The 22,890-nt window shown below is 40.3% G+C and overlaps 1 protein-coding gene across 2 annotated transcripts in view; it reads left to right on the forward strand.

Annotated features, from left to right (window-relative positions):
* Nucleotides 1–22,890, forward strand: part of nlgn2a (neuroligin 2a) — a 289,734-nt gene that overhangs the window by 118,607 nt on the left and 148,237 nt on the right. The gene's annotated exons all lie outside the window — the stretch shown is intronic.

A 22,890-nucleotide genomic window follows, 5' to 3' on the forward strand; every position in this document is an offset into this window, starting at 1 on the left:
AAATGTATTTAATCAGTGCAGCTACAACACCCCTGACTGTGACGTTCGCACATGTACACAGTACATCCACGCGTGATTTAGCAGGTGGTGTCGTACATATGTGGACTCACACTGTTGTGCAAACTTCACACTTGATATGAAGTGAGTTAACATATTTTATTTAAAAGCAACAAACAGTTTGAAAGCTGCTAAACTGGCATGCTAAATTTAGATGGGACATGACTCATTTGAAAGCCAAGTACATATAAAGTTACTCTATAGAAAGGGAATGAGATCAGCCTCAGAATAATGGTTTGTTGATTTGAGATAAAACTGGTACTCATAATAAATTATCATTGTATGCGGCACAAAATACAAAATACCAAAAAATAACTGTGTATTGTTTTACAGATATCCAAACCCACAACTATGTCTAAAATAACTGACAAAGGTTGATGGCATCTATCAATATTTATCAGAGTAAAGACAAAATAAGGTTTGATTTTCATTTTTGATTCAACAGACTATTTTATATAATAAAACAAGTTAAAATGGAATTGAAAAAAGGGGGAAACCTTTAACTTAATATTTTGTTGCACGACATTTAGCAGCAATAAAAACCAGAAAGATATCCGTGTACCTCTCACTAAGACTTCTGCACAAGTGTTTTTTTTTAGTTTTTTTTTTATGTTTCTTTATTGGGCAGTCGATGTAATGCATATTACACAATAAACATTTTTTAAAGGATTCGACAGAATACCCCGTTTTATATTTTACCACACACACACATACGACAGGTGTTTTGATCCTTTTGTTTTTTGTTATTTTAAATCATCCATTCTTGGGGGCATGTAGTTGGAACTTGGATGCGTGTTGTTGTCACGGTTTTATTATTTAGTTCCTGTTTTATTTTGAAACCCTGTGTCTGTGTTTCAGTTGCGTCTTGACTTCTCTTGTTTCCATCTGCCCTGATTGTCTCCAGCTGTGTCTTGTCAAACCTTCTGTGTATATCTGGTCTTGTCTTTCCCTCCCTTCTGGTCTGTACTGTTCCTTCCTTTTGTCTGATTCATGGTTTGATTTGTTTTGTATCCTGCTAAGCAGCGCTTTTGTTTGGTTTGATTTAAAATAAATCACTATTTTTGGAACTCTGGTCTCCTGTATCTGGGTCCTACATCATATCCACCTTGACAGAACCTGAAACATGGAGGAAGGAACAGTACAGACCAGCAGGGAACAAGGGAGAGGCAAGGCTGAGCTTCCCAACACTGGGCAGTATGTTTCACTCCAGGATGCTTCGGTTGTCTTGAGATTTCATGATGCACCTGCACAGATTCATAGATGAACTTCTTTCCATATTTCACCATCGATACAGCATTCTCTTCTTTGAAAGTGTTCTTTTTTTTCTGTCTGTGAACACAGAATTAATGTAACAAAGAAGTGTTGTTTCATCCTAAAACATTCTCACAGAAACTTTGTGGTTTCATAAAAAAGCATTTTTACCAAGTTTGGAGCTGAGTTTTTATTTTAACTTGGTGATGCACTTTCCTCTTGTGGTCATTTCCTGCGAGGTTGGCTGCATTCCCATGGAGTTTATTCCTCTTAATAATGCTTTTAGCTTTAATCACATTACATTAATCTGCCCAGAGATGCTTTCTGCCTTTACCTTTAACCTACTGATCTATACTTTCTGAGATCCTCAGACAACTGTCTTTTAAGAATTCTTGTCCATGGTCAACATGAGGCACAAAAATGGTACCTAAATAAACAATGGCCAGTTTTCACCCTTTAAATGTGCCTGAATGGATAATACAAAATACTGGAGACTTGGTGATGAAGTAAAGTGTTACATATTATTTTAACGCTTAATTATAATGCATTGATTTCTTTTATTTTTTTTTTAGCATTTTCATGTGCGTCAGTACATCTGTCCCGGGCCACCTTTAAAGATCCCAATATAACAAATTATTTATTTGCTCATTTTATCGTTTTATATTTTTTGATCACATAATAAAATTAATTTTAATATGATCACTTTTCAGGAAGAGAGTAACAATTTTTCAATGACTTTTAGAGGTACTAACAAATTAGTCCATGTTTCTACATCACACAACAGTCTAATAGAATTTTATTTTCGTCAAAATGCAAATCTACTTTTTGGATTAAATCCTCAGTTTGCTTTGTGATGCAGTTCAGACGTGTCCATCCACGCCCAGAGGTTGGTAACTTAGAGCTCACTGTATTGTGAAGTCAGTCAGGCAGTTTCTAACATCTGGCAGCAGCGTGAGCTGAGCGCTGTCCAGGGTGCTGAAGTTTCAGAACCATGGAGAGCGTCGTAGAAGGCAGGCCTGATACACAAACACAGGATTTGAAAACATTTTTTACCACTGCTCTTCGTCATTGGCAGTATTATTTAATTAGTAAGCTAATAGTTTAGTTTGTAACTTGTACCACTTTCAAAATAATTAAAATCTACTCTGGTTAGCTATTATTTCCTGCCGTAGATCCCTCTTCCCTGTGAGGTGTTGCAGTAGAAATGTTACAGGTTGTATATGAAGTGAGCACATGAACTCAATTGTAGAAAAAGTCCTTTAAAACCACTACATGTGCATTAGGACAGAATTGTTTCTCTTCAGTTATTAATTCAGTCTATAATTACCCAAATTCAAGGGTACTTAAAATAATAAACCCAAAGTATTCTGTCGGGAATTTCCATTTATTGACAGTTCAGTTAAAACTTTTGTTTCTTCTTTTTGTCAGGGTTATTTAATCAATCAATTAAGTGTGGTCTTCAGTCCACAGAAGCCACTTCATTTCAGACTAAATGAAAACAGATTTTCAGACTCTAGGTGACACAAGAGACTATGTTATTAGTGTTTTCACATTCAGGAAGATGAGGAAGCTTGACAGAAAGGTGGCGATTGAGCTGTCCAATTGCATTAGAACAACATATATTTCTATATACTGCGTATGCACCTTATTTCCCAGAAGCCTCCTTACTAAGGCCTTCGGGCTAAAAAAGGGTTTTACTCAAATTTCTGAGGACATTACTCTGACAAATTGTTATTAATGGAAATACTCTATTGGCATATTTTAAGGTTGGACTTTCTTTTGATGGAATCCGCAGAGCCAAAGCATTGTCATACCAGAATGTGTAAATTATACGTTGCTCAACAGCCCAAAATGTAGCTGTTTCATATTAAGGACTTAGAAAGTGAACATCACTATATTTTATAGGCACTTAAAATTTCCTTAGCAAGTTGTAATTTGTATATGTTCTTTTAGTTTTTTATCTGAAACAGTCTCTGAAGCAGTACTACGTGGCCATAACAAACTCATAAGGAGGTGGGAAGGGGTGCAATGTTGTGGCCTAACATTGCTCCATGTGACCTGTTACTCTCCAAGGACTTTAAAAATTTCAATGTCCATCATTTGCAGCCAATGGATTAGAATTTTATTGCGTTTTTTTTTATTTAGGACACTCAAAGCGTTCACAATGGTTCCATCATTCATTCACTCCTCATTCATCTTTGGTGATAGTAAGCTACGTGTGGAGCCACAGCTGCCCTGGCAGAGACTGATGGAAATATGGCAGCTAATCCACTCCAACAGTCTCTCCAACCACCACTGGAACATTCATACAACAGTCACACACCAGCGACGGCCTGACTGGAGGCAAGGAGGGTGAAGTGTCTTGCCCAAGGACACAAAGACAGATGTCTGGGGGAACGGGGTTCGAACCGCCAATTCTTGAATCATTGGACAACCTGCTCTACCACCTGAACCCATGCATGCCCAAACCAGCTAGTTTAGGCATGAGTTAGAAAAAAAAACAAAAAAAGAAACATCTTCAGGGTTACATATTAACAAATAAATGTTAGTGGCTGTCACAGTTCTGGATCAGCTCAATGGTCTGTTATGTCCTAGTGCTGCTGTGTTATACAGCTCTTACAACACTGACCTGGGAGCCAGATATATGGGTTTCCATGGAGGCAGGGAGGAAAGCCAGTCCAAATAAACTGCACATTTGAGAAGTCCTGAAAAGCATCTCAAGTCCCGTTTCCATTTCCTCTAAAATTGCACAAAACCCAGATATCCAAAAAGAAAATCTGTACAGGAAATGGCTATAGTTAAATAAAAACTCCCAAACATTGCAAAAAAACGTTTTATGCTTCCAGGAGGGGGTTTATCAGGTGATTCAATAATCAAGTTTATCACAAAAGTTTAATGGATATGCTTTTCGTGCATTTCCACGTTTCTGGCTGCACAGGATGTGACATAACTAGTCAATCTGAAGTCATCGAAACCTACTTTCCAGCTGTTGTTGCCCTCATTAATGCGATGTAGTTGTACTATAACACTACCTAATCATTAGGTATTACTGCATTACATGAGGGCTTTGCCCGTGAATAATCATTTGAATGATGATCCGCTACCTTCATCATCTTTTTTCCAAACAGCGCTAGTGGCAATCGCGATAATTTGTCAAAGACAAAGCATGTTTTTTGTCCATTTTATTCAACATTGAGATTTTCTTTTTCATTGTTTTGAAGAAAAGTCTTGCACTTTTCTATGGAGAGTTGCGAGAATTACTCTTATTTGAAAAACACTGAGCTTACCGACCCTCTGCATCTCTACCTTTATCGCAAATTCAGTTTTGATTTTCTTTTGCGAAAAAGTCTAATGGAAATGTGTCTTCAGGCTCTTTAACAGAGATACTCTCAGACTTGGCAGTTTGGACTGACAGTGTTGACTGTCTTATTTAAAATCAGGAAGCTTGTGTCATCATTTATGTCTAGAGATTTGTGGTCGAGTGTTGACCATCTGGGGAGTGCTTTAGGTTCGTTTTCAGTGAAGCACCGTTGTAAATTGTTATGAACTGAGCCCTACTCACAGACAGCAGTGCCTGTCGATTTATAACCAGCTGAAGTATATAAGTCAAATTTTATATATATATATATATATATATATATATATATATATATATATATATATATATATATATATATATATATATATATATATATATATATATACGTTGTATGTTTCCGTCAGTCTGCCCCAGGCCAGCTACATAATAGTTTACCATCACCAAGTGTGAATGAATAATACAACCCATTGTGAAGCGTGTTTGGGTACCTAAAAAAGCGCTATATAATACCTATGTATTATTATTATTTTATTTTATTATATAGCACTTTCCAAAATAACAATCACAAAGTGCTTCGTAAATAAAACAGGGCAATATATAAAATATAAAAACTAGGCAATAGCAAGTTTAAAAAGATGTGTTTTCAGCTGGTTTTTAAAAGAGATCACAGAGCCTACAGATCTCAGATCTGAAGCCTCTATACACTGGCAAAGAGAGAGAAGTCCACGACCAACTACTTTCAGTGCAGAATGTGGTTTGCTGTAATTTAGCCTACTCGACTACAAATAAACATGCTTCCTTTGAATTTTTTTGCCATGCTGCAGTTAAAATACACATAATTACTACAAACTCATAACAGATTCCAAAAAAACAAGCAAACACCTGGCTAGGACAAAATACTAAGACTACAGCTGTGATAGTAGTTCAGTTGACAACGAAAAACTAGTCAACTAAACGTACAAAACTTAGACCGACCTTCCACAAACACAAACTTGCTTGGCATTTCTTCTCATAGCGCTTGCCAACGATTCAAAGCCAGACTAAGATTTTTCTTTTCCTCTTCCTCTTCCTGGTCATCTTTGGTTTCCTTGGCACCTCTTTTATGGTGAGCATGCCGGGAATAGCTAGCCAGCTAGCCTCTGGCAGACAGAGCCAGCTGGCCGAGGTCCTGATGTTGGTGTGTGATGTATTTCTGTAATGCGATACATGCTCTCGCGAGAGTGATCCTGGCTAGACCACAAAGTAACATGGTTCAAATCCAGGCCAGCCAGACATGCTGTGTCAGTGGAAGGGGTCCAGTTTACCCAAGTATAAGTCCATGATACATTATAAAGATTTTGAAACCATGGTGCTACTTTAAGAAGTATTTTAGGTCATGTTCTGGAGACCATGCACCATTGAGGTTACAGTGGCCTAAAAAGCCATCTGTCCATCTGGAATTCTTTTTTGTGCAACTAAATTTATATTCTGTTCACTTATTGGTGTAATTGTTTAGTCTATCAATTATAATAAATTAGCAAAAATGCCTTTCGGTATTTCCCAAAGACCCCAAAGACCTTAACAGATATTCAGCTCATTATTATGGGGAAAAGGGCTGTAAAATCTCAATTAACCTCATTAAAGCGAGTGGAATCAGCCGGTGTTTTTGTATTTCACTTTGAAATGCCTCGAAATCATCGGCTTCACATTAAATTGATGAACACCTGAATGGTCGATACACATTACTGTGAACTATAGTGTCTGATAGAAGAGAAAGGAAAAGGGTTTGGAGGAACACCAGAAAAACAAGTTCAAAGCCCTCACAGACAGATGAAGAGTGTCAATGATCTTGGACCACACTTGAAGGTTATTGCACAGATCAACAGCTTTTAGCAAGATTTTATCTCCAGTGGAAATAGCTGAAGGGTTCAATGACTGTTCAAACACAGATTGATCCTCTTTTTGCTCCTTTTTTATAGCCAATGGCAAATAAAGACAATATAAAGCAGAGATTACTTCACAGGTGAAATACTACATGAGATGGCAACAGAGAAGCTGAGGGTGACGGCATTTTGAAAGCTCGACACAACCAACATTTCCATAGTTCCTTCTTCAACCTTCCCCACATGTCAGACAACAGGAAGACTCTTCGCTCTTCAAAGGTTAGCCTAATAAGGATCACAATTAGGTCGGCTGACAAAAATCAAATGTCAAAATGTGCAAAAAGCTAGCTTTTCTGAGCACGCCTTGCACCTCTCACACGCCGAGGCAAACAGGGCGCAGCTCTGACAGACTGTGGGAAGGACGGGAGATAGTGTGATTCCTTATCGCCTCTGGAGTGCAGGGAATTACACTATTGAGACTAGAAATGGGCTGGCTCATCACACACAACGCTGAATAGTTTGGGGAATATATCTCAATGTGATACTTAGATTATTATTTTCTACAAAAACACACAACCCTGAAGGAGATACACCTTTCTGCAATGATCATATATAATAACACAATGTTCCTCGTAGTTCCTGTGTATAGTGAGTATGAAACCTGTCTGGCCCATATGGGTTGAAGCACACGGGGTCTTTATGGGTTTTCTCTGGTTACACCTTCCACAGAAAACCCACATAAAGCCTTAAAATGCAGGAGTTGTTGTGGGCTTTCTTGGACTAACACCTACCATGCCTGTGTGGGTTTTCCCTGCAACGCTCGCCCACATTAAACACATCCACCCGCATGGCCATGTTTCCTGGAGAAACGTTGCAACGCCATCATTTTATTTATCCTTTTTATTTGGCAGCGTTGCGTTCACTTGCCATGATCTGCTTCTTCTCATGATGTTCTTTTTTTATTCACCAGCATTTGTTCCCAAAACGTGCATAACACAAATGACAGCAAAGTAGAAAAGGGAAGGAAGTTACCAACATGGACTTGCCAAGGAGTTGCAGACAAGAGCTGAACAAACAGAAAATACTCCACTTGCCAACTTTAACATCTTTATGGTAAACCCTGAGGGCTTATAAAATCAGATTTTGTGTTTTCACAGCCATAAACGGAACAAAGCAGATCTTTGCAAAAACAGCGAAACGGAGCTTTTCCTCGTTCTCCTACTTGAGCTAACTTCTCCTTGTAGTTTGCTCAGACCCCTGATAATGCATGAAACTTAGAGGGTCCAAATCTCCTGCTAGTCAGGTTCTTCAAACCTTTTATGAGCCATCTGACCTCGTCTCTCTGAGGCTGAGCCATCAACACCATAATGTAAAGCATATCCATTGTGTTTCTAGCTGATTTTGTTCCTGATATATCATGGAAAACATACAAAAAATACATGTTTTACACATTTTACTTTTGTAAGTATATGTAAGTATGCAGTAATTGAGACTGAGCTCTAAGCAGAGATTTATCTGGGCGGTGTGTGCATGATTGCACGAGCAGATGAGCCCACAAGTGTGTGTTTGTGTGTGTGGCTACAAGGGGAGAAAATGGCTTTAACCTTCATGCTTATTCAATCATCACCACTCTGTAAATGTCACTCCATCTGCCTCCCTGGTGCTCACTACGTCTTTGTTCACCTCTCTGTGATCCACACAAAGCTCTGTTTCTCGCTGCCGTCTATTTATCTGAAGGTCTCTTTCATCTCGGATTTTTCATCATAAACCTGTTACTTTGTGTTCAAACTTTCCTCTGACATTCACTTTTTTTCAGCCTTTCATTATTTCTCACTCGCTTTATTTTCACTCACAACCCTTTCCGATACTAATTTTTTTAGTTTTTTTTGCATTTAAAAGGGACATATTATGAAAAAGAAAAGACAAAAACCGTATCAGAACCTTTACTGGGTAGTTATATAAACTCAAACGTTTGAGATCACACAGCCTTGTGTTTTGGTTCAGGGTCTGAAAGTGCGTCATCCAAATATTTTGTTCAGATTTACTGGGTCCTTAAAATCTCCCAGCTTCCCATCTAGCTGCACCTCCAATGTACTTTGCACTACGATATCAAACGTAAGTCCTGCAGAAGAGTGAGGTGGAGCAGCGATGACTCCACCCTTTAAAAGGAACCCTGGCTATTAAGACATGTAGGTCTTAAAAGATAAATGTTGGTATCAATTATAACAATGTGATATAAAAAACCTTGTTGATGTCTTCGTTTTTATAAAATTTGAAAATATAATTTAACTCGTAGGTCGCCATTGTTGTTTACATTCTGGGTAGTGACGTCAGACGGTGGCTCCTACTGGCCCCCGTCCACTGTTTTGACACCCAGAAACAGATGAAAACACAGCTAAACAGGTGACGGCGCACCAGAAACACAGATCAAAACACAGCTGAACATTAAGGTGACGGCGCACCTACAAAAAAGTAAAAAAAAAAAAAAAAGTACAGCACCATAAAGCATGAACTATAAAAACACCATAAAACTCAGATAGACTAACTGACCACACGTTTCAACTAGCAGATAGCCGATGCTACAATAAGAACCCCTGCCAGATCTGGCATCATTAAATTAAATAAAGATGTTCTTGCCTATTTGACGCGAAGTCTGCGCCTCCCGTTTCGTCAAAGTCCCGGGCCAGTCCCCTCAGCCTCTGGTCTGTCATCAAACGGTGGACCCAGCACTGAAGCCGGTTCTATGCCCACCCAAACGTGCCTCCTGCCCACCGGCGTCTCCATCCCGGCGGCGGCGAGAGCGGTGCGCGGTGCGCTGCGGGGTCTAGAGCCACGGCTACGCAGTCTACGCTGTACCCTACGCCGTCTACGCACTGGTAAGATGCGCACGACATTGATCATTTTTGCAGATCTCCCGTGCATCACAGAACTTTGATCCAGTTTGCCTGAACCGAGACGTCTTATGGGCTCCCTCGTCAGCCTCCACGGCCGGGAGAGTGCTGCTCATCTATGTTTTAGATACCTGTCCCAGTTAAACTAACGCGGCTTATCTTCCCAGAGCCACCGGCCTACGTCATCGCCCCCAGAATGCATTGCGCAGGTAAAACATGGCGCCTCCCGCAGGTCAAAATATGTGATAAACATTGTAGATTTTTAAAGCAATTAAATTATTTTATGTGTTTCTAACAACATATTTTAGTATAAGAGAACAATTGTGGCTAATTAGGGACTACATGTCTTAATAACCAGGGTTCCTTTTAAAAACCTACTAAAAACAGAGATGAAGAAACATGGTGAAAGAGCGAGCTATTGGATGCTGATCTTCGTGGCATTTTGACCAAAAACCATTGAGGCCTCAAGAAATTCCGTTAACTTTAAGGCCCCTGGCAACACTTTTGTTGTCTTCCTTCAGTCATAACCCTCACGTAATAACACATGACGATCTTCTCAAGATCAGCACCCGGACAAACAACTGTCCCGTTTCATTTTTGTCTTCACCTCACAGGCTCTGTCTCTTTTTTTTCTGTCTCTCTCACACCTATTATTTTGAAAAGCCTGTGTCAGCATCCTTTTCTGCCCTGCTCTCTCCATCACCGCCCACCCTCCACCCCCCTTTCTGTTTCCGCCTGCTTGATTTTTTTTTTTCCCCTTTCAGGCAGTCCTGATCGATATTTCTCAGGTTCTGAGTCTGAGACTTGAGAACAAGGCACCCAGAGACGTACGAGGGAGCGGGAGTCGACAAGGAGAGAAACACAATGTATGAAAAAGAAAGAGGGAAAGAAAAGGTGTTGAAGGGAAGGAAAATAAATGGAAGGAAAAGCAAAAGAGGGGTAGAAATGATGAATTGCAGAAGGAGAGAGAAGCCAAATCAAACCCTGAGCCAGAAACATGTATACACATTAAACACACTCCCGTCAGCTCGTTCCTTTGGTTTCCACGTTCACAGCTGTTTGAGCCTTCGAAAATGGAGTTTAACGATCAACTTTTTTACATCTTTTACACGAGGCAGAGTCAGTCAGCTGTTGAATACGCTTCTTCCATCAGGGACTCTTTATATCCAGAGTGTACCGTACATTAACCACGGCTTACGTTCAGCTGTCGCCGCCGTAGACTCCTCCTGGACGAGTTCATTTTATTATCCACAATCTTTTCAAAGTTATTATTTATGCTGCAAATAAACAATTTCTGTCCGTCTTGATCACATGAAACACAGTCAGACAGTTATGACATCACCATCATGGCTTTTATAAGCCAGACTTCTTTAATCCATGGAAGGTTTTTCCCCCCTTTTTTCCCTGATACTTTATTCTTTTTGTGTTTCAACCAGCATCCATTAATCATCACTAAGTCTACTGATAATTAACATTTAACATTTAGATTAAAATTTAACTGTGATGCCCTTAGAGAACTGCAACATATTGTGCCATTTTAGTTTCATCCATCTTATTCATCCCAACACTCTTGCTGACGCAGTTATGTGAAAAAGGGAGAATATATTATCATGAAAGGCTTTACATTTTCAGCACATGGTGACATTTTCCTGGTCTCCTCCAGGTACTAAAATGCTTTAAAACCATCCACAGATGAATAGTAACACATGACATGTCATGCGGGTCATTATTCACGAAACAGAAATGTATTATTGAGCTAAAGAAGGCAAAAATGCAAAAGCAGGGCCTTAAAAACTAGGGACACCTCATGGTTTCAAGCAATAACTTGAAGCAATCCTTTTTTTGTACGACCTTATCACTGTCTCAAATTGTTGTGGAGGAATTCTGCCTCACACTTCTTCCAGTGACCTTTGTGGGCATCGGTTGATGCACCTCTCTTAATGTCCATCCAAGGCGTGTCAATCTGTTGCAGGTTTGGACTTTAGCAAACACTCAAAGTCATTTTTTGAATGCCCCATTAGTTGGGTGTTACATTTCCGGGTGTGGACATATTTCTAGTCAGTCTTGACTTTGATGATCAGAGGAGTTCGTGCTCAACTCAGTGCTTTCAAAGCGTCCAGGTCCTGAGGGTGGAACAAGCCCAGATCATGGCCCTTCCACCCCATGTTTGACAGTCGGCTTAAGGATAGTGTTCCAGGAGGACTTTTAATTTCTTTGCAATGTCTCCAAGAATTGTGAGGTCTGACCTTGGAGTGAATTTGCTGGGCTGTGAACTCCTGGGAGGATTTGCAAATGCTTTAAACTTGTGAATAAGCTTTTTTTTTGGCTGTAAAATGTTGGACTCCAAACTTTTTGGAAGCGGCGTTTGTGACCCGTCACCCTGAATAGGAGGAAGTAGGGATGGTCAGACAGATGGATGCAAGGATGGCCTTATAGCCCTTCTGACATCCATGGTCGGCAAAAGTTACTTCTCTAAGATAATTGCTGATGTTTTGCCTTGTTTGTAAAGTTACTTAGCGTTGAGCAATGGCAGGCTGCTGTATGGAGACAGAAAAACTTCAATGATGGCACTCGGATCAGATTTTGTCACATGACAGCCCCTCTGGGTCTAAATATGTCCTCACGCCATTTTGAGAGTGGATTTTTTTCCCTCCGAGTTATTTCCGTCACAAACACGAGCCCGCGCCATATAGTTCAGCGCGTTGAGCAGGCAACTTATGTAAACTTTCCCCAGTACAGCGACGCAGGTTCGATTCCAGTCGCGGCATATTTTGCCCCCACTTCCTACGTGTCTGTCTTTCACTGCACCTATCAAATAAAGTCCATAGAGCCACATGACACCGGGCAAAGAGCCGGAAATTTCAATTTTATCAAAGGACGGTGTGAAATGTTCATATAAGCCTTTTTTTTTTCACGATTCAAACCTGACAGGGACCACATGGTATTTTTTTCATTAATGATAGCGGGTATTTTTTTTCTTTTTCACAACCCCCCCTCGTTCACAGACTTAGGACACGGCATTTCAAAATATTGAAAATGTCAAGGCCCACAGTTGTTCTTATCCAATTATATAAACTGACGTGTGATTTCAAGTGACAAGCGAGGCGAGCTGCTTGAGATGTGTAATCAGAGCAGAGCAGGGGAGCGAGCCGTCGCCGCGGCGGCAGGAACGGGCCGTCGGTCGGCTCCCGCAGCTGAAGCAGAGCTGGAGTACGATGTACCGAGGCCCGGGGCCCGTCAGGGGTCAGGACATCATCAAAATAAACATCATTTGGCAAACATATGTTATTGATAAGCATCTTTTGAATGCACGCACATTTTAAAATTTCATCCTTTTTTTATTCCCTTTTTTGTTGTTGAAGCTTCAAAATATGAGTATGATTGCTTAAATTATGTGTTCGGCACTGTTCACACACTCAGAGGAAGCAGGGCTCTAGTTTTGACTTCTATCATCAATATTTCAAATAATAATAATAAAAAAAATGTAGGAATTATGATTCCAGAGTTATTCCACCCCTTTACCGTGGCTCTTGTCTATGTTTCTCCCTTTCAAACGGATGTTTTTCTGCAGATATGGATTGTTAAACCTAAGTTAGAGTGAAAGCGAAACTGTCTTATTGATTCTACATGAGAGGAAGAAAGAGGAATGAATAAAAAGCAGAACTTCATCTAACTTCTCCTACTTGTGTTGTCCCCTGTTAGACTCGCCAGCCTGGTGGTGTTTTTCCTCAGGTGGCCTCAGACGCGCCGGTGCAGCATCCTGACAGTCTCATCCGTCTTCCTCCGGTTCTTTGAAATCCCCCAAAAGCCTATTATTCACTGTACGCCACCGCGGGCAAGGTTACTATCTCATAAGTAAGACGGACACCAGAGAAGGTGAAAGTCCCCGCCGTCCTCGCGCAAACACATAATAAGCAAGAACGCCGTGGCGCGGAGGCGCGCGGAGGCACGCCATCCATCTTCAAGCTTCAAAGTGATTATTTTGCAATTCTACAAAAGTAAAGATCATTTTGAGAGAGCGAGTACTGTAATATTCCCTGATAATAAAAAAAAAAGAATATTCTGCATATCACAACCTTTCATTGGCGGAAGTGAATTGAGTCTCGATGATACGAAAGCGGCGGAAAACTAATTTTGACAGTTTGATTAATGACGTTTTCATAAATTCATGCAGAGAGGTGGATGTGACAGGAGCTGCAGCCGCGCGCTCGGGATCCCATTTTACTGCCATTCACCTGAAAATGGACTCCGCAGTTGTTTGCGGCGGAGTCACAGCTACTCATCTGTGACGAGCGCGCACAGGCCCGTCACACACCGTGTGATAATGAAGCCCCAGATCGGCGGCGGCGCGTCTGCTCGCCGCCTGCTCCATTGTCTGTGCCTCTCACTGTCTATGGCAAACCGTTTTAACATTTAATGGCTAAGTTTAACTATCCGGAATTAACATTGCAGATATCTACAACTGCATTGTGACTAGTCGTAATTACATTGTGACTAGTCAGAATTGTCATTCAAGATATGTGTCATTTTGACTAGTCAAAACTCTAATTCAAGATATCTATAATGTCATTTTGACTAAGCAGAATGGAAGTTAAAGATATCTCCAATTTGAGATATCTCATTTCAAATCTTCATATCTTAATTTCAAAATATCTATAACTTGATTATAGATATCTACAATTAAATTATGACTATCCGTAATTCCAGTTTGAAATATCTACAACATCATTTTGACTAGTCATAATTCTAGTTTGGGATATCTACAACTTGGTTCTGACTAGTCAAAACTTAATTTAAGATATCTAGAAAGGACGAAGTAGATATCTTGAATTGAGGGGAATTAAAGATATCTTGAACTGGAATTAAGACTAGTCAGAATTAAATTGTAGATATCTGAAACTGGAATTACAGCTAGTCGTAATTCAGTTGCAGATATCCGTAATTCACGTTGCGGATATCTGCAACTGAATTGTAGATATCTGTAATTAAAAACCTCACACACATGAATGGAAAAAGTGACGTCATTTGTCCTATAGGCAGAATGACGTGGTGGATATCTGAAATGACAATTGTGGATAGGAAGAATGTAATTGTAGATATCTGAAATGCTCTTTTTGACTAGGAAGAATTGAATTGTGGATATCTGCAACACATATTCAGTCTAGCTGTTAAATATTAAAACAGCTTTCCATACTGTCTCGCATTGTTACGCACACATGCGCGCACCCAAGGACGCAAACTCTGCGTGAAATGAGGAGAGTAGATGTGGGCAAACGATCTCCAAGTGGCAGCCACATCTCATCTGAGAGCCGCTCCTGCGGGGGCGCACGCATAAATACACACTTATGCACGAGTCTCATTGAGTTATTGATTGTGTTTTCTACTGCAATATTTTCGCTCCAGGTTAAAGACAATGCTCTCATTTCTCCCTGTTTTCTGCCTTCATCTCCATCTGTCTCTTTCTCTCGTCCATCTTTCATGCGCGACGCTCAGTCACCAGCTGTCACACACGGTCGCAGTTCCTCGTAGATCAACCTGGACCGGCGCACATTGGCCAAATGAGCCGCTCCACACCCACGTTCTCCCACGCAAGCTCACAAACTCACTCACGTCCATAAACCCAGAAGGATAAAGAAGCATTTCTTTTGTTTTGTTTTCCTGAATCATGCAGTTTGAGAACACAGATGGCGCGGACGCGAGTCAAAGCGCCGGCGATGTGTGGAGACAAAATTAAATAAGAAAAAAAATACCAAGCAATCAACTGGGATCTGTAAGTGTTGATGTCGGGCGAAGTTATTGAAAAAATATGTAAATCTTTATGATAAACTGTTGCTGTTGCAGAAGCCAATAAAATTCATGTGGCCAAAGTCAGTTAGAATGATTTATTACAGTTCTTCCAGCTCTGAATAAAGAGGCATCCGTCCATCCATTACCTTCAGCTTGTTTAAGTTTGGGTTGCCGTGGGAACAGCCTAAGCAGCCTAAGCAGCTCCTCCTGGGAGGATATCGAAGTGTCCCATGGTCAGCAGGGACGTTTAATCTCTTCATCATCTCCTGCGTCTGCTCCAGTGCCTCCTCCCGGCTCGAGATGCTGGAAACACCTCCCTGGGAAGTCATCCTGGAGGCTTCTCACCCCATCTCCAACTACCTACTCACCCAACAGCGCCATGGCAACGCTTGACGGAGGCTTTGTCATGCAATAAACAACCAGTCATATCTCCTCCGTTGCAGAGTAAAACGACCAAACCTTTTGTGAAAGCTGATGTTTGTTTTACGGCACAAAAGGTTGACTTTGCAATGACTTTTGATGAATCAAGGCGGCCACCACGACACAAAGCGCCCACAATGCAGTGCGGCAAACTCATGACGTCAGCCCATCAGAAGCCAGTGGATAACGAGAGTCTGGACCCAACTGAGGCTGATACTGGACCAGAGAGAAACTGGACTTTTAAGCTCTGAATAAAGGTGACATGATTATAAATGTTAAAAAATAACCAGCAAAATGTGTCCAGGTGTCAACAAACTGCTCATATTCTCCTTACTGGATGTGAATGGTTGAAGGAGCCTGACTTAAAGGAGTCTTTTACAACGAATCCATGGGAAGAGTCAGAGGCAACGAAAGCCCTTCCAGCTCTGTCTGCTCACATCACCGGCATCTAGAGTTCTCCCCCAAAAAAACTTGAACACCACTGGGACCATGTCCCTCTTCAAACTAGGGTGCAAGATCTGAATCTGCGAAAGAGGACAGAGATCTGTGCAAGAGGACAGAAGCAAATATCCAGTCCTTTAGGGGAAAGCGTTGGACCGCAGAGATAAAGGGACGGTAAATGGAGCCTTGTTTGCTTCGTGTGTATGGGTCTCTGCTGAACGCTGTTATCAGTCTCCGGTGGACAGGTCCGTGTGAGACGCGCCGCTTGTTTCAAACAGATGAACATGACAAATGAGAAGAGATTCGCTGTGATGTGTTGATTCAGTGGTTTTGTCACCGCCGCCTCCCTTCTCACCTGTTCACTCACAGCAGTCAACAGCCAATCAGGTTCGTCCTTTTCTTTTAGTTTGCTTCAGGGCCCTTAAATGACACAATTACACACACAGATGCACGTGTTGTACACACACCCTCAACAACACACACCTACGCCCTTAGCAGGTTTTCTAAAGGGCTGTTTCGTCACACATTGCTCACATTTTATTGCATAAAGATTCTTCTAAAAATGTTTAACACAGAGTTTAGTGTTAAAATGACGTGAGCGTGCAGGATTTATTTTCTTCCATGAACAAAATACGTGAAAACACAGTTTTGTCAATTAATAAGCATAAATACAGGGAATTCCAAAGTTTAAATACATTTCTAATCAGTAATATTTGAATGAATAAAACAAATGTAAAGCCTCTGTGTTTACCCCACAGACATCTCTAGCTAACTTTGTAACATTAATGTGCTTTTTAGACGCTTAAAAATTATCATATAGTGACCTTTAGGTCCAACAATTATAATGAGGGGGAAGATAAGTCCACATTGTATCTTGGGGGTACAGAAACAGACTCATACTGTCCTCTTATTTCTTAAATCAAGTCAAATCAGATCAAATTCTATTTATATAGTTTTTCCTCAAACAGTAGCGTAGTACTTTACATCAACATATAAAAACTCAACATCAACATATAAAAACTCACACACTCGTGATTAAACACACATCCTCACATTGATACCCACACTTATAGCCCCAGCCTTAGGGTCCACGAGGACTCATGATTTAAAAGCAGATCAGATAAATAAGAAGGCCCAAGACCATTAAGACACTTATAAACTAATACAAAAAAACTTAAAATCAATCTTGAAATGCACCGGGAGCCGATGCAGTGATTTTAACTAGGGCTGAACAATTTTTGAAAATAATCTAATTGCGATTTTTTTCCTCAATATTGCGATTTAATATGCGATTATTTTTTCAAGGTCCTGTTCTCATGTATTTTTCAAATACACAAGCAATAAATGTTTGTTTTATAATAAACAATGTAAGATTTATTTAAAGCACAGATTACAACAATAGATTACAGATTACAACACGTCTACACACGTCTTTACACACGAGTGTTATGGGTCGTTCTCTCTGAACCCAATCGCACAACACCAAACCGGGTTAAACTTTAGCCGAAACGAGGCGTAGTTTAATAGAAAAACACAGAAAAACTCCCACAGGGAACAAAAAAACCTTCCTCACAGGGATCTCATAACTTCTTCACAAATAATTTAAAAATCACACAGAAAAAAAACACCAGCAAACTAACAAACAAACAAACCAACAAAGCTTACAGAGTTAACAAAACGAACCAGCAATGAACAACTTGCAGCCCCGCTCTTTAACCTCTCCTTTGATGAGCTGACGAGCTGCAGGTTCAGGCTCACAGCGCGACTCAAGGCTGATTTATGCTTCCGCGTTAAAGCGACGCAGAGCCTACGTCGTAGGGTACAAGAACGCGGGCCGCACGGTGCGCGTCGCCGCGTAACCTACGCCGTAGGTTTTTATTTTACTGTTTTGCTTGAGCTTGAGGCTCCTTTTAAGAAATGAGACTCTCTAGCGCCACCCTTCACCACGACGGCCGTTGGGGGTACTGCAGCCAACAGTGAAGCCGGCACGTGAGAACGGAGAGAACGTGCATGCAGCGTCATGTGACGTCACATCTGCAGCCCAGCACGGGAAATTCGGGACCGAATTGCAGCACATTTTGCAGCACACAGCCTGTTCAAGGCAAAGGAGAGATACGCTAGAGGGCTCATTCTTTTGGGTTTGGAACGCTTCATCTGACATTATTACTAGAAAAACTTAAAATGTATACGGATTTTTTTCATAAATCTTGCCACAATCCGGCCTCAAGCTCCTTTAATTCATTGCCAAAATGTATCTGATCGGGAAAAAGTATCAGAAATGTATCGGAAGCCAAAAAAAGTGATCGGATCGGGAAAAATCGGGATCGGCAGAAACTCAAACTCAAGTGATCGGGATCGGATCTGGAGCTAAAAAATCCTGATCGGGACAACCCTAGTATATGTGTATGTACGGTATATGTATATACTGTATGTGTGTATGTGTGTGAATATGTATATGTGTGTATGTAGATATATATAGATATAGAGCAGATGGAGTTAATATAGAGATAGTATAAATAAGGTGTAAATAAGTATATTTATATACATATTTATATGGGCATGTGTTTACAAATATATAGACATACTCAACTGTGTGTGTGTGTGTGTGTGTGTGTGTGTGTGTGTGTGTGTGTGTGTGTGTGTGTGTGTGTGTGTGTGTGTGTGTGTGTGTGGGTAAGTGTGTGAGTACAGTGTGTGATTATAATTATAGTTAGTTATTATAAATATATGTTAATAAATGATTAGGTAATGGGGTAGGATTGAATAAATTTACACTTCTTCCTACTGCTTTTTGCACATGTAAATGTAAATGTAAGATATTAAGTGTTAAAGTATGACATTCTTTGTTTTTTTGTTTTTTTTGTTTGCTTTGTTTTGTTTTCTTATCTTCTCTTTTAATTGTCTTTTACATGTACAAAATAAAATATCAAATCAAAAATAAAATACTCTTCCTAAAATACTTTAGGAAGACCGGAGAGCAGGGTGTGACAGTGATCTATTCTACTAGTAGAAGTAAAGTGTGATGACTTCACATTTATGTTATTTCACAAAAGCGGTAAGGAAAAGAGCCGTCCCACCTCTGCTCTGATTGGTCAGCTGAGCTGCAGCGGCCTGAACAAGCACCACCCACGCTACACAGGCTGGTTTAAATTAACCGGCTCTACGAGAGAGACGAGATTACAAGGAGCGAGCTTTTCTTTGTTATTTTCCAGGAAACGACATCAACTATAGAAACACTTAAAGATCAGAGTTGGTTTTGTGGAGACTTTTGAAAAAATACTGGTTTTATTGGGAGAACAGCAGCTCTGTTAAACTCCTGTTTCCTGTCAAGACAGAACCAGAAGTGCAACATAGCATGAGACTGCAGCCTTACATGTCAGACATGGAGACTGTAGGAAAAGCTGCACACCTACAGGTTAATAGGTACAATACCACGCTAGCGTCACACCATTTCTTTTAAAGGTTTCCCTCCATTGGCTCTGCATACACCTGTTTCTAGGAAAATATGTGTTTTTTCATACCCCATCCACGCCAGTTTCCATCATTTGTCCATTTGTGAATAGAATTGTTGTGGTGAAAGCTGGGACCGTGTGGCATTTTTGAGTTTTTGGCTTTCAGAAGAAATGAGACCGAACTGAAATCTTATATAAGTATTTTCAAAGCAAGCTGCAGCGAGGCTGGAGTACAGAAACACAACAACGCAAAGAATGAAAGTGGAAAATAAAACAGGTGTAATCAACTGGAGGTCTGGAGTTGTTATTTATGGTTGATAAATGTAGAATTGTGGGGGTGTTGGTCCTCTGAAACTTAAAGGGGACCTATTGTGAAAAACAAGTTTTCTCTCTTACATATATAAAGTGGTCTCCCCTCAGCCTGCCAACTCAGAGAAGGAGGAAAGCAGCCAAATTCTGCAGTGTCTGTAAAAAAAACATCAAAAGCTTGTTTTTAAGACATTCAAGGCCTGTTTAAAATAGGTATTAGATGCCATAATAGGTCGGTCCCCTTTAAGAATTGGCCCTTTTTTGCGATCTACAGGTACGGTGTGAGCGGGTGAGGAGGGTCATTGCAGTTTGCTGCTGTTTTTCATTGAATAAAATGCCAGAAAAGCCACTTTTTCCCTCCCCACCCACTGCTTGGTTCCAACCACTTTGCTCCTCACCTGGTAGTTGTGAAAGACGTCAATCAAGCCCTCGCTGTGCGCTTTTTCTCGGCATGACGCCGGATGGTAATGGCTGCTTGATTTCTACTTTCTCCATTCTGTCCCTCCCCAACCTTCCCCCGCAGGTTTTTTTTTTTACTTTTTAAAAAAGTTTTCAAAAGTGGTAAATGCGTTTGATGTGCATCAATAATTCATGTTTGGGTTCAAGTTAATTAGCTACCAAAGATAATGCAGCTTTCCCTTCTGAGGGTTTCACATGTAATTCCTGCTTTAATTTTATTTTTTAATACAAAAAAGAAACTTATCTCAATCTGCTAATACATTTTGTGTGAAATGTTCCACAGGAGCCTTACATTATGGTATTTTTCTATAAATATGTTGTTTTTTTTTAATTTACCTGATATTTAAGTAGATAAATGTTACAAGAAAGCAGTCTGAGCTTCAAACTAAACTTCAAGCTTTCAGGTTGCAAATAGCTCTTGGGCCTTCAGATAACACACCAGACCATAAAAACATCTGGGCTGAGGTTATAAATATCTGCAAATAATCTAAACGGCTGCAGTTGGGTCATAAATCTTGCTTAAAATAGGAACACTGGTATTAAGCCGCGCTCCACGACTCCTTTGAGGCAGTTCTCAAGTTATTTCTAATCAGAATAATCTGAAACGGTTTGTGTTTTGAAGTGTTCAAACATCCAGATGAAGGAGTGAATTCGAGGTGAGTCGATGGTCCAGAATCAGCTAAAGGAAAGTCTGCTTTGCATTCAGAAGTAAATTATAAACCCTGATGTTTGTTTAAAGTTCACAACCGTCTTTTAACTGGAAGGTAAAACTATACCCTTAGCAGAAATGCACTTTTTATTTCTAGAAAAACTCAGTAAAATAGCATTAATATGTGTTGGATATTAACCCCAATTACAGCATGGTGGGAGCTAACTCAGAACGAGGCGAGTGTTATAGTTTCTTTGCAGGTCTTAAAGTCCCCATGAAACCTGTAAACCGATGCTTGCTTCTAATTTTAATGCTAAAACCATCGTTTGTGATCGCTGCGGCTCTTTCGATAAGCCCGCTCTGCTCCAGAAACCTGCCGACCTTTCTGCATCACCTCTGCTGAAGTTTGAGTTTTGAGAAGTCGAATCATTAGCCAACCTTTTCAGCCTCTATTCAGAAACTAAATACTCAAATTGATACTGCCGATGAGTGGAAGAGACATTGATTTCCCAACTTGTAAAAGGGAATGTAACACAATATCCCCCTGATATAAATGTACCGAACGGTCACTCATTAAAACGCAGTGTTCTTAAGCTCAACACTCAAACACTCCAAGATCCAAATAGCTCACATGCTTTTTCTTACCACTGTGGCTGACGCATGACTTATCTGCTGCTGCAAAACTAAAATATACAGCTCAGCTCCATAGATCTGCCCAATTCCAGTTACCTGATAAACGATCAAGCTATTTAGTCAACATTGTTGTTGGGATGGATTTATATATGACATGTGGGGAAGGAAAGATCATGTGAAAATACTAGAACATCACATTTTCGAACCACTGGAAGTGGGACCTTGGTTTTATTGTGTGTCACATATCCTGGCTTACGTCGTGTTGTGTTAATACAAACCCGAATTGTCCAGGCTAGAAAACAGCCCAAACATCTGCTTTTATAGAGATGTGCACATCTGGTGACAGTAGAGATCAGACCTAAACCCCGAGGGCAGTGAGGCGGTACTTCAGACCGCCAACGCCGAGGTTCTTTCTTCTTGGCTTCATTTTTGTGAAATAGGTTATGTTCTGTTACAGTCACCTTTTACTGACGCCCACTGTGATGACATGATGTTTGTAAATGTGTTTTACACAAAAGTAATTTGGGATTAAAAGAGGATGTACTCATGTTTTCCCCCTGATTTTACAGTGATGTGATGTCTCCTGTGCTTTTATGCTAAAATGTTGGTGATTCGGTGACACAGTTTTAACTCTGTAATTAATAACTATTCAACCATTTTGCTCAGTGTATTTTTTCTTTTAAATCAGGTACTTCCATTATATATAAAAAAAATCTTTATTATTAAACTTCAAGAACCAAAATTGAATGTATTAGAAATAAAAAGCAAAAGTGATGAAAGATGACCTTTTTGAAGAAGCAGCACTTACTTTCTGAATACTGAGGTGAAATCTTCGCACGATGTAGACGAGATGAAGAGTTATAAAAAAACAAATTTCTCTGTTAACTTCACACAAAATACGTAGAGAGAGTGAAAACTGGGTGTAAAATAAAACATTTTAAGCTGTTTTTTATTCCTTTTTTTCATGAGAATGAGGTCAACGAACACTTAATGGAGGATAATGACGAAGAAGAGACTCCTCAGTCACGGTCACGGTCATTAAAACAAATCTGAGATGATGGAAGGATCTGACGGTGGAAGGAGGGAAAGAAAAGCCTCTCTTTCTTCCTCTCTCCTGCACTCCCACCGCTCTTTTAATCTCCCAAAAACAGCCAGAGGGCAGATGGAGATCATATTACAGTCACCTTTTACCTGCACTCCTCTGTGCAATTAGCGTCACGCTCACTTGTCATTTCAAATTGACGCACTGTTGCTGTGCTGTGTAATTATTCAGCCGCCTGGGGAGCAGCTTTCTAGTTTAACCACTAAATAATAACAGTGCACACACACACACACATACACTTGTAAACACACTTAGGTC

Source organism: Cololabis saira, chromosome 20 (genome assembly GCF_033807715.1).
Source record: "Cololabis saira isolate AMF1-May2022 chromosome 20, fColSai1.1, whole genome shotgun sequence".
Lineage (NCBI taxonomy): Eukaryota > Metazoa > Chordata > Actinopteri > Beloniformes > Belonidae > Cololabis > Cololabis saira.